A 14,070-nucleotide genomic window follows, 5' to 3' on the forward strand; every position below is an offset into this window, starting at 1 on the left:
ATTCAGCCTAGGCTGGAGGAATTTACTTCAGTAACTGAATTATAGTCACCCAGTGGTTTGGTGATAGACTCTGTACTACAATTTAAGTATTTTGAGTCCAACATTTTATATCCTAAAAATACGCCAAACTGATCTCTTAGGCTTCATTGTTTTGGGATCATTCCCTCTTGCTAAGTTTTCAAGTGTCTGCCCTCTGTTCCCAGAACACCGTGTGCTTTGTTCAGGGACAAGTCATTGGGAGATGTCACACTGTCCTTCCTGCTTTGGAAAAGCCCCAGATCTCTCTGCTCACCTTCTCTTGTCTTCTTAAATGAGAACTAAAGCTTGGGATCTTGTGATGTCATTTTACGTTGCTCAAATTCGTATGTTCTTAAATAGACACTTAAATAGACACTTTTTACAGGGTAAAACAACCCAGCGCTGTGAAAATAGGCCACCCTGTGTTTGGTTAACCTCTCTGAGCATTTCTCATCTCTAAAATGGAAATAATGATTCCTACCTCGTAGGATGGTTGTAAAGCCTAATGATACAAGTATACACTGTTTGGCATATACTAGATGCCCAATAACTGGTAGCCACCATCACTGTCAATTTTCTAAAAGATAAGGATTATTCCAATGAAGATGTTCTATATAGTACTCAGCATAAGAGGACAGAAAAGCAGGTACCAATGGTAAATCAAACTTTAGCTCAGCCTTCCTCAGGCTGTGGACAAATACCCAAGGGTAGACACTCCACCTGGGTCCCCAGAAAAGGTCCAACTAGTCCAGAGGTGGTAACATCATGGGAAGAGAAAGAGAAGTAAGGAACTTCAGATGAGGAGGTGATTTCCCCCACTGTCCCAGCACACTTGGCCCAATGCCCTCCAAAACAAGAGATGAATCAAGATGGCCTCTCTACCACCTCTCTCAGCCTCCTCGCCCTGCTTTCCAGCAGAACCAACAAAGCTACAGACCAAAGTGCTCTAAATTACAACTTCAGGATCTTCCAAGCCAGCAGCTCAAGAACTGGTCACCCTTTTCCACTTGTGATTTAAGCACATGTATAAGGATTTTTTTTTTTTTAAGTGAGCTACTAAATGAATCTGATAGTCCTACCTCACTACTACAGTGATAATATTTTTCAAAGGCCTGCAAAGGTTTTAGCTTGTCAGCCCACTTAGGTAAAGCTATGTTGAAGACTCTCTGTTGCCTGTTTTTACTCACTTTACCTAAGAATAAATACAAGCTAACACCCATTTCTAATAGGAAACTAGAAAACACATGTGGAAAACAGCGTGCAATATGTAAAGACCGGCACAAAAACTAGAAGATACAGAAGGGAACATGGAACATGAAAACAACTATGTTAGAATGGTACAGATGTGGGAAATTTCTTTCTTCTAAAAATTATTTTTATTTGGAATAATATTATTTCTAGGATTAACAAAATTCCCACATTGAGAGTAGGGAACACCAATCTTCTAAGGGATTCTTAAAATTAATGTCAAACTTTCCTAACAAAAAAGAAAACAAACGAAGACACACACATTTTAAAGTCCACTGTCTTCTTTCTTCAGCTCTAAATACACGGTGATATATACACTTACATATGCAGCTGTTAATGCAGTCATTAGAAAAACCTAACATTTATATGGTGTTATTACTAATGGTGCAGCATTGGCAAGAGAGGCCTCTCTCTGTTTTTCTTTTTGTAATAATTAATTCTGATATTTTGACTTACAAATCACACAAAATTAGAAGGGAAAGCTTATAGATTCAAAAACAAAATTGGTATCCAAGAACTCTAGACAGGCTGGAAAGAAGGATCGGCTCCAACAAGAAAGCATTTAACAGATATTAATGTAATATCCTACAGTTGGATACAAAAAATTAACTGCTAAAGTACAGAGGCGAAACATCTTAGCAAGAACAAGGGGACTAGATTGAGGGCTTTTATCGTCCACAACTTCAGTAGAAGTGAACAACGCCCTAAAGCTGCTCTAAAAGCTAAAGTAATTTTAGGTCCACTTTCAGAACAAGGAAGGCAAAAAAAAAAAAAAAAAAGAAAGAAAGAAAGAAAGAACAAGGAAGGCAACGAGTCTCCTACAGAGTACCCAAATGAAACCAAAACCGGGATACAGTTTTTAGAAACTTGGATGAGCTGTCACTAAAGGATTTCCCCCGAGGGTCCGGGCAAAGTTCTTCCCAACTCTATGATTCTACATCTCTCAATTCCCACTGTAGACCAAGGGTTCATAATCCAGAATACATGGATTCTATCCAGAGTTGTGAACGGGTTTCAAGGGACCTGCAAACATTCTGGCAGCATATGCAAAATGTTCTGTTCCCTATGAAATAATAATGCAAGGCATTTAAAGACTAATAATGTTCTAGGTCAGTGTGTCTCAAGGGGGTAATGCTATTGTCCAAAAGACAATGCATTGCACCCACAGAATTGTCTCATCCCTCCACTGGCTGAACGATTTCAGATGTTTAAGACTTGGACGTTTAGACACACGTAGGTGAGAAAGCCTTTGGTTACGATCTTCAACTCCACTCTACGTATAAACACCAGGTGTTTTCACATAGTTTTAACATACACTTAGTTTTCCACAGATACAACTACTATGTACACTGTTTTGTCTGCCACTTTACCAAGCATCATTCACCGCTTTGGAAAATCAGGTTATTGACAAGAGTGCAGCTGGCGGGTTTGGAGTTTCCTCAAAATACCTCCGTCAGACCACATCCAAATCGGGATGATTCTGCACGTACAAGCAAATATACTTATTTAGCCCTTATTTCAAAAAGCCAACTATGGGGGCGCCTGACTGGCTCAGTTGGAAGAGCAAGCTACTCTTGATCTCAGGGTGGTTAGTTCGAGCCCCGCCATGGATGTAGAGGTTATTAAAATAAATAAGTTTAAAAAAATTAAAAACAACAATTACAAAAAAAACCCCAACGAATGTCAACTATAACGAAAAAAGGTCAACACCAATCAATTGGACAATTTTAAATCAAAATTTGTCATAAAGTGGTATAAGCATTTGACTAGTTCATTCTACACTTGTCATTTTGGAGAAATATACGTAAGTTATTTGTTGTTATTTTTTTCCTTTACAATTAGGTCATCGTGTTTTTTCTTCCCCTCTCCCTCCCTTTCTCCCTTCTAGGGCTCCCTCCCTCCCTTCCTTCCTATCTGTTCCTCTCTCTTTCTTTCTTTCTTTCTTTCTTTCTTTCTTTCTTTCTTTCTTTCTTTCTTTCTTTCCTTCTTTCTCTCTCTCTCTCTCTCCTTCCTTCCTTCCTTCCTTCCTTCCTTCCTTCCTTCCTTCCTCCCTCCCTCCCTCCCTCCCTCCCTCTCTCTCTCTCTCTCTCTCTCTCTCTTTCTTTCTTTCTTTCTTTCTTTCTTTCTTTCTTTTTTAAATGATGTGTTTGAGTAGGTTATATTACCCAAGACCTTCATGCCGGGATAGTAAACAGATATGACAACATATTTATGATGAAAAGAGGGTTGTTGGCACGGACCACTGTTGACAGTCGCAGCTGCAAGACTTGCCCTTTAAAGTGTTTAACGTTCCGCGCTCTCAAAGGAAGGTCCAGCACTGGTATGTGTGCAGTGGTCTGAGCCTCCTCGGGAACAAGATATAAAAAAACAAAACCAGGGCGCCTGGGTGGCTCAGATGGTTAAGCGTCTGCCTTCGGCTCAGGTCATGATCTCAGGGTCCTGGGATCGAGTCCCGCATCGGGCTCCCTGCTCCTTGGGAGCCTGCTTCTCCCTCTGCCTCTCTCTCTCTGTCTCTCATGAATAAATAAATAAAAATCTTTAAAAACAAAAAAAAAAATCCCAAAACCAAAACCCCCAGCCCGGCCTGCTGGCCTGCTAGCGCCCGAACCCCACGGGGCTCGCTCCCCGGAGGGCGCGGTCTCTGGGTCTTCCCCCCCCCCCCCACACCGCGCGGGCACAGGCTCGGCCCCCAGCGGCGGGCGGGGGCCCGGGCCCCAGAGCTCGGCGGCGCTCGCGTCCCAAGTCCAGGCCTGGCCGCAGACCCGGCCACCCGCGCCCTCCGCAGCCAACGCCCCTCCGTTAGGGCCGCCGTGGCCCCTGACTTCCTGTTATTAATGTTTTTTAAAAGAAAAAAAATGCAAATCATTACTCAGCTCAGCTCAGTCACGAGGCAAACTGTGTTTAATAAATTAGCTTAATCTATTCCGCAAGTGGTTTGTGAGTGCAGTGCTTCCTCCAGTTAGGGAAAACATTCATACTCTCTCCGCCCTGCGCTCCTGGGCGCCCGGAGCCCCTTCTCGGGCGGGCGCAGGGGGACGGCTCGGGCGCGGGGGGGGGCTCTCCGCACGTCGCCCGCGAGCAGCCCGCCGCGAGCCCCGGGCCGGCGGCCGGGAGGGCAGTTGGTGGCCGCGTGGCTCCGTCGCCCTTGGGCCCCTGGCAGCCGCCCGGGGCGCTGGTACCCGGCCTGCTTCCTCGCGGCCCAGATCCCCACCCCGCGCACATTCCACTCTTCCAAAGGGGCCTCTTTAACAGCTCCCCATGAAATAATAATTCATTATGTCACCAGGAGGGAAGAAAGGGAGTGTAAGTGTCTTGATGGGATTAGAGGAAACCCCCGCAGAGATGATTTAGGGGCCGTGATAATTCATTTAATAGGGGCCTGGGGCAAATTGCTAGACAGGGAAATGGAACTGAACCAGCCTAGAAAGGGCGCACGACAAGGCTGTGTGGGAGAGCGGGCTTCATTAGCAATATTTAAGAGATTTCATTTAAGAATGAGCCATAAAATGCAGTACCATTTTATCCACCTGGTTTGGTGGCCTTTAGCTTTCCTCTGCATGAATATTAAATTTGAAATGGCACTACGGCAACACATTTTGGAAAGTGTTCTTTGGGCTGTTATTTGTATGGTTGGTTTAGTTTCTCGTTTGTTAACCTTTTAAAATGAATATCATGGAAAATGGATAACTGTACAACCAGAACTCGCAAAGATTAGGGGGAATGTAATGCTTCAGAATAGGTTGTTACTAAACTAGGTAAAGGATTTAAGTTTTTATTGATCCAAACACAAAAGGCATAGGGAGTGAGTCAGTAAATGGCAAATTACTTTGACAATTCCCAATTTTTATGCAGATTTTGTGAAGCTGCCCCATTCAAAGCCACCACCAGCAGCCTGCAGGAGACCACAAAGCAGTGAACACAGATACACTTGCTCACAGACACCCTGAAAAGTCAAACACGCTTCAGGAAAATACTTCCAGAGAGTGTTTTCTTGGACAGATAATACTCCATTTTGTTTCCAAAAGGCAAAGACAAACTCTAGTTTGATTGTAAAACATTTTCTTCAAATGTAGATTTTTATCTATTGGGGGTGGGTGGGTTGGTAGGGGGGTATTGCTTGAGGTTTTACAAACCCAAGAAGTTTAAATGTGGAAATGCAGTGCTTCTAATTACAAGTATAATGAAAAAAAAATTTTTTTTTTCTCTTTTAGTGTGTTATTTCCTGTTTGGTTTCAGTGGCTACTTTCCCACATACATAAGCCATTAAATCAGAGAGTCCCAGCCAGGAAGCATTTTAGCAAATACACAACCTTCACTACATTGTGTCCCACACATTTGTGTGGCCTAAAGCTCTTCCCTCCAAAAGTCTTATATCTGCAAAAAAAAAAGCAATAACTTTGATCCTCTCCTTTTTAATAGTAAAAATAGTTCTTCCAGATATGCTGCATCCAGTTTTTTCTTTAATCAAAGCTGCATTCTGTTATTTTAACAAAACAACTGGCAGGTCTCTATTCACAGAGCTGCTCTAGCCTCATAGGATACATAAGATGCATAATTAATATGTCCTTTAAACGACTTTCTTAATCAAAAAAGACACTAACTATATGTAAAATTATTCACTTACATATATTGGCTTGTGTAATTTTCCACAATGACAGTAAAATTGGTAGCTAAATATATTTTTATATATAACAAAACTTAGCAAATGTGTTTTGTAAGGCATGCATGGTGAGGATAGTATTAATATTTGTGTTCCTCCTGTTTATATTCCACCATCTCCTAGTAAAGAGGTTATATTTTACACAGAGTTGTAAACGACTTTGAAATATAGTAAGAGGATCTGTTTCATATAAAATAAAGTTCACTAATGTACTATGTAGTCAGTCTCCGGACAAAGACATTTAAGGTTGTGAGTTTCCTGACTGAGCCTCTTCCCAGTCCTCGGACTCCTGGCTTTCTCAGGGCGTCCCTTTAGAGAAAAGCATTCAGGACTGGCCATGGTCAAAGGTGGACCAAGTTCTGAGAAGGCTGTTCCTCTTGGACTTAAGAACTTCCATTCTTTCCCTCCCCTTGTGAAAAGTCATTCTCAGCCTGACTAAGGGAACCCCAAATAGGAAATCTGTTTGCAACATCTTTTTTTGCTTTTCTGAAATAGGATGTAGCAGAGAGCCAGAAAGCAAAGCTGCTCCAGGAAATGAGTATGCACATATACCCAAACATAGTGAGCCTTGGCATAACCAAGCGTTTAAACGCTACCACAGGTTTAAACAGCTTCAAGCACAGTGGACAATCTGGGGGAACCTACTGTGCGCAGATGCAGGGATGGGGGGACTGCAAATGGAGACACTGTTTTCAGTCTTCTGGGAGCCCAGCTTCCACACACAGGCATCAGCAAGCACAAAGCCACAGGCCTTCCAACAAAGGGGGCAGGAATGTGACACTATGCACATAACCAAATGCTTTCTCAAAGACTGAGGAGTCGCGGACAAGATATTTGAAACCAAGAAAACTAGGAATTGGGTGGGCAAGGAAATATGAATACCTTTAAGTCCCATTTTCCTAATAATAAATTCCAGGGTTTCTTTGCTTTAAATCAATCAATAAATAAAGGTGAAGAAAATGCAGAGCTAATTATTCAAGTTATCTTCCCTTTATTAAAAATATCAATCTTTAAGGTACTAAATACTATGTCTGAGGACCACACAATTTTAAACAAGAAAAGCCTTTCTGTGAATGACCCAGAAGGCCTTGGAAACAGCAGAGACGCCTCTACACCCCTCGTGTACCTCCCCCAGAGCAACCGTGGACCCTAAGGCCATGACAAATCGCAGGAGAGCACTGTTGTGGAAAGCTGAGAGCACTCTTGTTTCAGTCATGTGGGTGAAAGACATTGAATTTAATTAAAATAAGTTTATACTATAAACTGGCCTAAGCTTTGTGGAAAGTAATTTAGCAATATGCATCAAAGGCCTTAAAAATGTTCACTTCAGGGCGCCTGGGTGGCTCAGTTGGTTAAGCAACTGCCTTCGGCTCAGGTCATGATCCCGGAGTCCCGGGATGGAGTCCCGCATCGGGCTCCCTGCTCGGCAGGGAGTCTGCTTCTCCCTCTGACCCTCCTCCCTCTCATGCTCTCTGTCTCTCATTCTCTCTCTCGCAAATAAATAAAAATCTTAAAAAAAAAAAAATTAAAAAAAATGTTCACTTCATTTACTCTAATAATTCTATCTCTGGGACTAGTTTCTAGGGAGATGATCTGAAATGCAAACAAAGACATCGGTAAAAACATGTTTATCTTTAATATTTAGAGTAATAGGATAAAACTAAAACCACCCAAACACCCAATAATAGGAAATAGTGAAGTAATACAATGGAATTTAATAAATCCATATTCAGTTTTATAGGAGGCTCTGAACTGTGTAAAACAATACAGAGAAGAGAAATGTTAACACGATTATCTCTGGGTAGTGGGAATATGTGTTTTCCCCCCATATTTTGTAAGTTTCCTATAATGAGGATGTATTGCTTTTCTAATAGACAGCTTTTTATGTAACAGACCAATGTTATACAGGTGCAGGAACACACAAGATTCACTTATTCTTTCAATGTTGATAACACAATAAGCTGACAGGCAAAGCAGAAATCTCAGAGTCAAAACAAAACTAACATCAGTTAATTAGATGTTTTTCCCTTAAATGACCACATAAAAATAATTCATGTCAAGCAATGCCTATCTACATGTTTTCCTCTTTATCTAATAAATAAACTTCATGTCTAGTTATCATTGTGATTTTCTTTGGTGGACATACATAGGTAGAAAATGTTCCATGTTTTAGTTAGAAAAATCAAGCTTTCAGGGGGCCAGTCCACATCTCATCATGATCATCCCCAGTTCACACTTGCCATTTGGGGTACCCTTATCTCTTTATTATTGACACAAATACTAGCAAGTGGCAAATTTGCGAGGACATCTGCTTTCAGGCAGGCCATTGCATTATCTGCAAAAATCTGTTTTCAGCAGCCGATTATCCAGAAATTTGACCCCTTGGCTCTTTTCTTCCTTTTTTTTAAACGAGGTCGAGTGGCTGTCCCTGTAGCACCATCAGTATATTCAATAAAAATCAAGTATATCTTGTGTTTGAAACATACATTATAAATAGATGTATAGATGGAGCAGATACTGAGAAAAGAAATGGTAAAGATTATGAATATTAAGATTTATATTAATCTATAAGCCTATTAAAGTACAGTAAAACCTGTCCTTCAGACCACCTTTTTAAAGATATCACCTCCCTGATGGGACCACTAAATTTCGGGCCAAATTATTTTCCCATAAAGAACAATGAAAAGAAAATGATTATATTAAGACTACTTCTACTATGGTTTCTTTTCATTGTTCCGCCAAAAATGATCCCAAACAGTAAAATAACATTGATTTTGACCTTGTTAATGAACCTGAAGAACTTCATGGAATACTCAAACACCGATTTCCATTTTTAACAGGAAAAAACCGGACCCTCTGCCTCACATTGTCAAAAACACCAGCAGCAGGTAGGGATAATTTCATTGGTATTCGGCAGATGTAGCTTATCTTGATATCGCTAATGTTCCATAAGGTTTGTCATGTGGATTTTTCTTTGTGCCAAAAGCTGGAGATGATTGTGTGATTTGTAAAATATTGAAGAAGCCTTCAAACTGCGAGGTTTATTGTATTTCTTTTTGGAAACAAGGATTCTCACATACGATATTATTGAAGCGATTTTCAGTTTTCCAAAATGCCACTCTCTCCCGGGGAACAACTTTCTCTCCTTTGGCCTGCAAGGACTCCCTGTGGCTTTGACCGGCTTTTCTTCTAAACAAAGCTGCCATGCCATCCATCCTCCCTGAGCCCCCCTTGAGCTGGACCCTGGTTCTCTTAATCAGGTTCTCCCTCAGCTCGCTCACGCCAGTCCAAATGCCCAAGGCCCTCCCCACCCCTGTGTTGGACTTCCAAGGCATATTCCCTAACTGTTTAAGTCTCTGGAATTGCTTTTCTATGCAGTCTACCAAGAACACAACATGATGGTTTTGTTCATGTCTCCTCCAATATCCATCTATTTAAATAGGGCTTTTTAAACAATGCATAAAAAGAAGGATTAGTCAGGTGTCGATACCCTTTCAATGACTCATATGAGCACACCTTAAAGTTCTCCAATAAAAGGTAAACAGGTGAACAACAACTGCGCGTTCTCAGGCCTCTGTGGGGGCCTCTGCGAGACCCCACAGGCTTGAGGGCAGGAACGCAGTCCGGTGTGTGTCCCTGTGCCTGGCTTGGAGCCCAGGGCCTGCGGTCATCAGTTCCCAGCAAGCCAGTGTGGAACTTAATGAAGTTCCCGTTCACGCCATCCATCTTGCCCTCGTTCTTCAGCGAGAGGCCCCTGGACAGTCACCAGCACAGAATCACAGTCTCTTGGTGCTGAAAGGGGCCTTGGAACACATTGGTCCAGCCCAGCCTTCATATCTTAGAGACTGTTACTGAGGTCTTTTTTTTTTTTTTTAAAGATTTTATTTATTTATTTCACAGAGAGACACAGCGAGAGAAGGAACACAAGCAGGGGGAGTGGGGGAGGGAGAAGCAGGCTTCCCGCGGAGCAGGGAGCCCGATGCGGGGCTCGATGCGGGGCTCGATCCCAGGACCCTGGGACCATGACCTGAGTCAAAGGCAGATGCTTAATGACTGAGCCACCCAGGGGCCCTGTTACTGAGGTCTTGACGGAAGACATGCCTCAAGTGGTGTCAATACACATAGCCATGAACCTCATGGGTGAAAATCACAGGTGCTTATTTCTGTTCCTACAAAGAAGAGACCCATGAAGAAGAAGAAAAACAAGGAAGAGGAGGAGGCGATTTTAGTTGATAGCTTATAGTAATACGCATCCAGCTCTGTGATGTGAGCTCGAAAATCAACTATAAATATTCACAACTTAATCCTTCAAATGCCAGCGTGTCATAACAATAAATTTTCTTTTTTTAAGCAGGATTTGGTTTTTTTTCAGTGTGAGATGGAGACAGTAAGACACAGTGGACAGAGAGTGAGATGTGGCATTTAGTAACTTGAGTATGAATCCCAGCTGTACCATTTGCTAGCTGTGTGACCTTGGGCAAGTCACTTGCCCTCTCTCTGGGCCTCAGCTTCTTCATCTGTAAAATGGGCACAATAATACCATCCGTCTCCCCAGGTCATTCAAAGAGCGAAGGAGATAATAGATGTCAAGCATTGTGTGAGGCAAAAGTAAATTATCTGTCGGCTTGAAAATGAACTCCGCTCTTTCCCATCTCGCAAGATGGTGGGCGAAAAAGCTGAGAAGCTGGATACTAAGGAGAAGAAGCCTGAAGCTAAGAAGGCTGATGCTGGTGGCAAGGCTAAGAAGGGTAACCCCAAGGCTAAAACGCCAAAGAAGGGGAAGCCCCACTGCAGCCGAAACCCTGTCCTTGTCAGAGGAATTGGCAGATATTCCCGATTGGCTATGTCTTCCAGAAAGGCCATGTACAAGAGGAAGTATTCGGCAGCTAAATCCAGGGTTGAAAAGAAAAAGAAGGAGAAAGTTCTTGCTACGGTCACAAAACCAGTTGGTGGTGACAAGAACGGTGGTTCCCGAGTGGTTAAACTTTGCAAAAAGCCTAGGTATTATCCTACTGAAGATGTGCCTCGAAAGCTGTTGAGCCATGGCAAAAAACCTTTCAGTCAGCACATGAGAAAGCTGCGAGCTAGTATCACTCCCGGGACCATTTTGATCATCCTCACTGGGCGCCGCAGAGGCCAGAGGGTAGTTTTCCTGAAGCAACTGAGCAGTGGCTTGCTACTTGTGACCGAACCGCTGTCCCTCAATCGAGTTCCTCTGCGTAGAACACACCAGAAATTCGTCATTGCTACTTCTACCAAAATTGATATCAGCAGTGTGAAAATCCCTAAACATCTCGCTGATGCTTACTTCAAGAAGAAGACGCCGCGCCAAGCCCAGACACCAGGAGGGTGAGATCTTCGACACCGAGAAAGAGAAATACGAGATTACAGAGCAGCGCAAGGTTGATCAGAAAGCTGTGGACTCGCAAATTCTGCCAAAGATCAAAGCTGTTCCTCAGCTTCAGGACTACCTCCGCTCTATGTTTTCTCTCACAAACGGGGTTTACCCTCACCAATAGGTGTTCTAAATTTCTTACAAAGAACGTAATTAAATAACTGATCCATTTCAAAAAAAAAAAAAGGAAAGAAAATGAACTCCAAAGCCCATGCATATGAAGAAAAGAAAGCACAGGTGAAGAGGATGCACACACTCATTTTCACTTAGACATTCTCTCTCTCTTTTAAACACGCTAACTGGGTGAGGAGATGTGTGATGAAACAGACACCCGGGTCTGAATCCCGCTGGAGCCAGAGAGGACACCCCACCAACTCTTCCTGCACCATCACCTTGAAACTGTCACTGCTTCTCCTCTCCCCCAGTGGTGGGAGGGGGTACCCAGAACTAGCCTGGGCTCTCTCCACCCTCCTCCCCAGCGGTCTTCCTGCTCCCTGCTAGGGACACCTAAGGAAGCTCAAGTCTTTGAAGATGAGGGTGAGAAGTGCCCAGATTCCTAGGAAGAACATTATGACTTTCTTTCTGTTCCCTCAATGACAGTGTTCTTGTCAGTTCCCCGCTCATACAAGGCCATGACGATATCCTCTCCTCTGACTTGCCCTACTTCTCCTTCCCCTGATTCATTTTCCTGGAGGTAAACAGACCAGAGTTCTCCCTCTGAGCTTAAGGTCGTCTCCTCTTTGTCACCAATCTCCAAGTAAAACAAGCAGCTCTGGCTTTTGGCATCAGGAACCAGAGTAGAAAAAAGAAAAGGGCATTATTTTCGTCCCACTTTGGCTGTTTCTAGAGGGACAAGTCCGGCTTATTTTGCATGCTCACTGCTAAGATCAGTGATGCCAGGCCGTGAACAGCCATTACTCTGGACTGAAATTTGCTTTCGCTGACACTGAGGGGATACTTTGCATGCACATGTATTCACTCAACAAACATTTGCTGAAGGGTTACTCTGTGCTAAGCACTGGGCTAGGAGTTCAAGAAGGGAGCAACGATGTACTGTCCTTCTGAGGGGAACCCTGTTATGCATTTCTGGAGATGTCTTTTGTTTGCTTTTGCGCGTACCTTATACTAACATTAGCCAAAGCGTCTTCCCCTGTCCAGGGGGGCAGAGGCCTGACATAACGCTGGGCACCTACTCAAGGTGCCAGAGGTACTCACGAAATCAGAGAGTCTTAGAGCTTCTTAGTTGGAAGCTACCCACAGGGGCCTAGCTCATCTGTCTGGAGTCATGTAGGGCTGCTCAGCGTGGTGACCCAGGAATATTCTAGAAGATGGCTAGACGTCCTTTCCAGTCTGGAGAGTCTAGGCAGAGCAGAGAGAACCGGGGTGGCCCAGCCAACAGGCTCTCTGGAGAGTCCAAGGATCTGAGCGATGTGAGCTGCCGCGGGTTCGCGCCCCAGGCGGCGTCTGCCGACACCATCACATCAGCATCAAGTTCACTCACGGCTTTGTTAAGTGCTTTGGGATTTCTCAAGTACAAAAGGTGCTATATAAAATCAATCACAGGAAACTCGGTGGCTGGCGGCTCCGAACAGCTACAGTAAGCGGTGTCCACTCAATCAATAGTCCCTCACTGAGAAGGGGAAAGTATACCATTAAAAAGATGTGCTCTTAGAAAAACTTCCCTTCAGTAAAAAAAAAAAAAAAATCCAACCTTACAGAGAGTATACAGAAAGCACGCATTGTACTGTTCCTCCAAGAGCAATAGTAAACATGATGGAAAGAGTTGCTTACTGCTTACCAAATACTTTTGCTTTCATTTTAACCATGCAAGAACACAAACTGACACTGAGTCTGAGAAAGCTATAGGCCCCATGCAGGAAACGCCTATTAGATTTTCCAATCTGGACAACATGAAAATGAAATTAGCTCTCTGACACTGGGGTAGAAAAAAGTAATTTCTAAAAAGAGCTAGCCAAAGAGCACTGTGCATGTTTGCAATACAGTATGCTGTCTGCCTTTAATTATGTTTGAGTAGGAAAATGTTTATGAACTGGGCTCCTTGCACCATCTTTTTTTTTTTTTTTAAAGATTTTATTTATTTATTTGAGAGAGAGAGACTGAGAGAGAGAGCACATGAGAGGGGGGAGGGTCAGAGGCAGAAGCAGGCTCCCCGCCAAGCAGGGAGCCCGATGCGGGACTCGATCCAGGGACTCCAGGACCATGACCTGAGCCGAAGGCAGTCGCCCAACCAACTGAGCCACCCAGGCGCCCCTCCTTGCACCATCCTGAAAGCATATTGATTCAGGATATTTGGGAATTTCATTTTATTTCAGAAGGTAAAAATGTCCAAAAAAAATCATGTTACCATATACACAAACTCATGGTATTTCTTAAAGACATGACATAGTAGTTTAAATAGGAGAAAAAATCAGGGAGAAGATATCTTACAATATTTTTAATCCACAAACTATTTTTTGTTAATTACCAAAAAGTATGGTGGCAGACAGAGAGAGAGAGAGAGACAGAGAGGAAGGCAAACAGTGGTGACCGCTGATGTTCTCCCGAGCACCTGCATCTAGAGAGTATGCCTATGAAGTACTCCCATGGTCTAGAGGGGTATTTTATATCAGTCATCAGTGTCTCTTCAGGTCTTTTCCTCAAACTGCAATATTAGAGTTCAAACTGCTACAGCAGAAGTGATTAAAAACCTCACATTTACAAGACAATGTGTAGGTCCTTTGTACAAGCT

General features: G+C 43.2%; 1 protein-coding gene and 1 pseudogene across 3 annotated transcripts in view; one reads left to right on the forward strand and one right to left on the reverse strand.

Annotated features, from left to right (window-relative positions):
- Positions 1–14,070, reverse strand: part of AP3B1 (adaptor related protein complex 3 subunit beta 1) — a 321,148-nt gene that overhangs the window by 14,292 nt on the left and 292,786 nt on the right. The window lies entirely within an intron of this gene.
- Positions 10,568–11,491, forward strand: LOC123859254 (large ribosomal subunit protein eL6-like; annotated as a pseudogene). Its single transcript, XR_006794402.2, has one exon. The product of XR_006794402.2 is annotated as a large ribosomal subunit protein eL6-like (transcript).

Source organism: Mirounga angustirostris, unplaced genomic scaffold, assembly GCF_029215605.1.
Source record: "Mirounga angustirostris isolate CCGP_5_RB_7025 unplaced genomic scaffold, mMirAng1.0.hap1 SCAF_7, whole genome shotgun sequence".
Lineage (NCBI taxonomy): Eukaryota > Metazoa > Chordata > Mammalia > Carnivora > Phocidae > Mirounga > Mirounga angustirostris.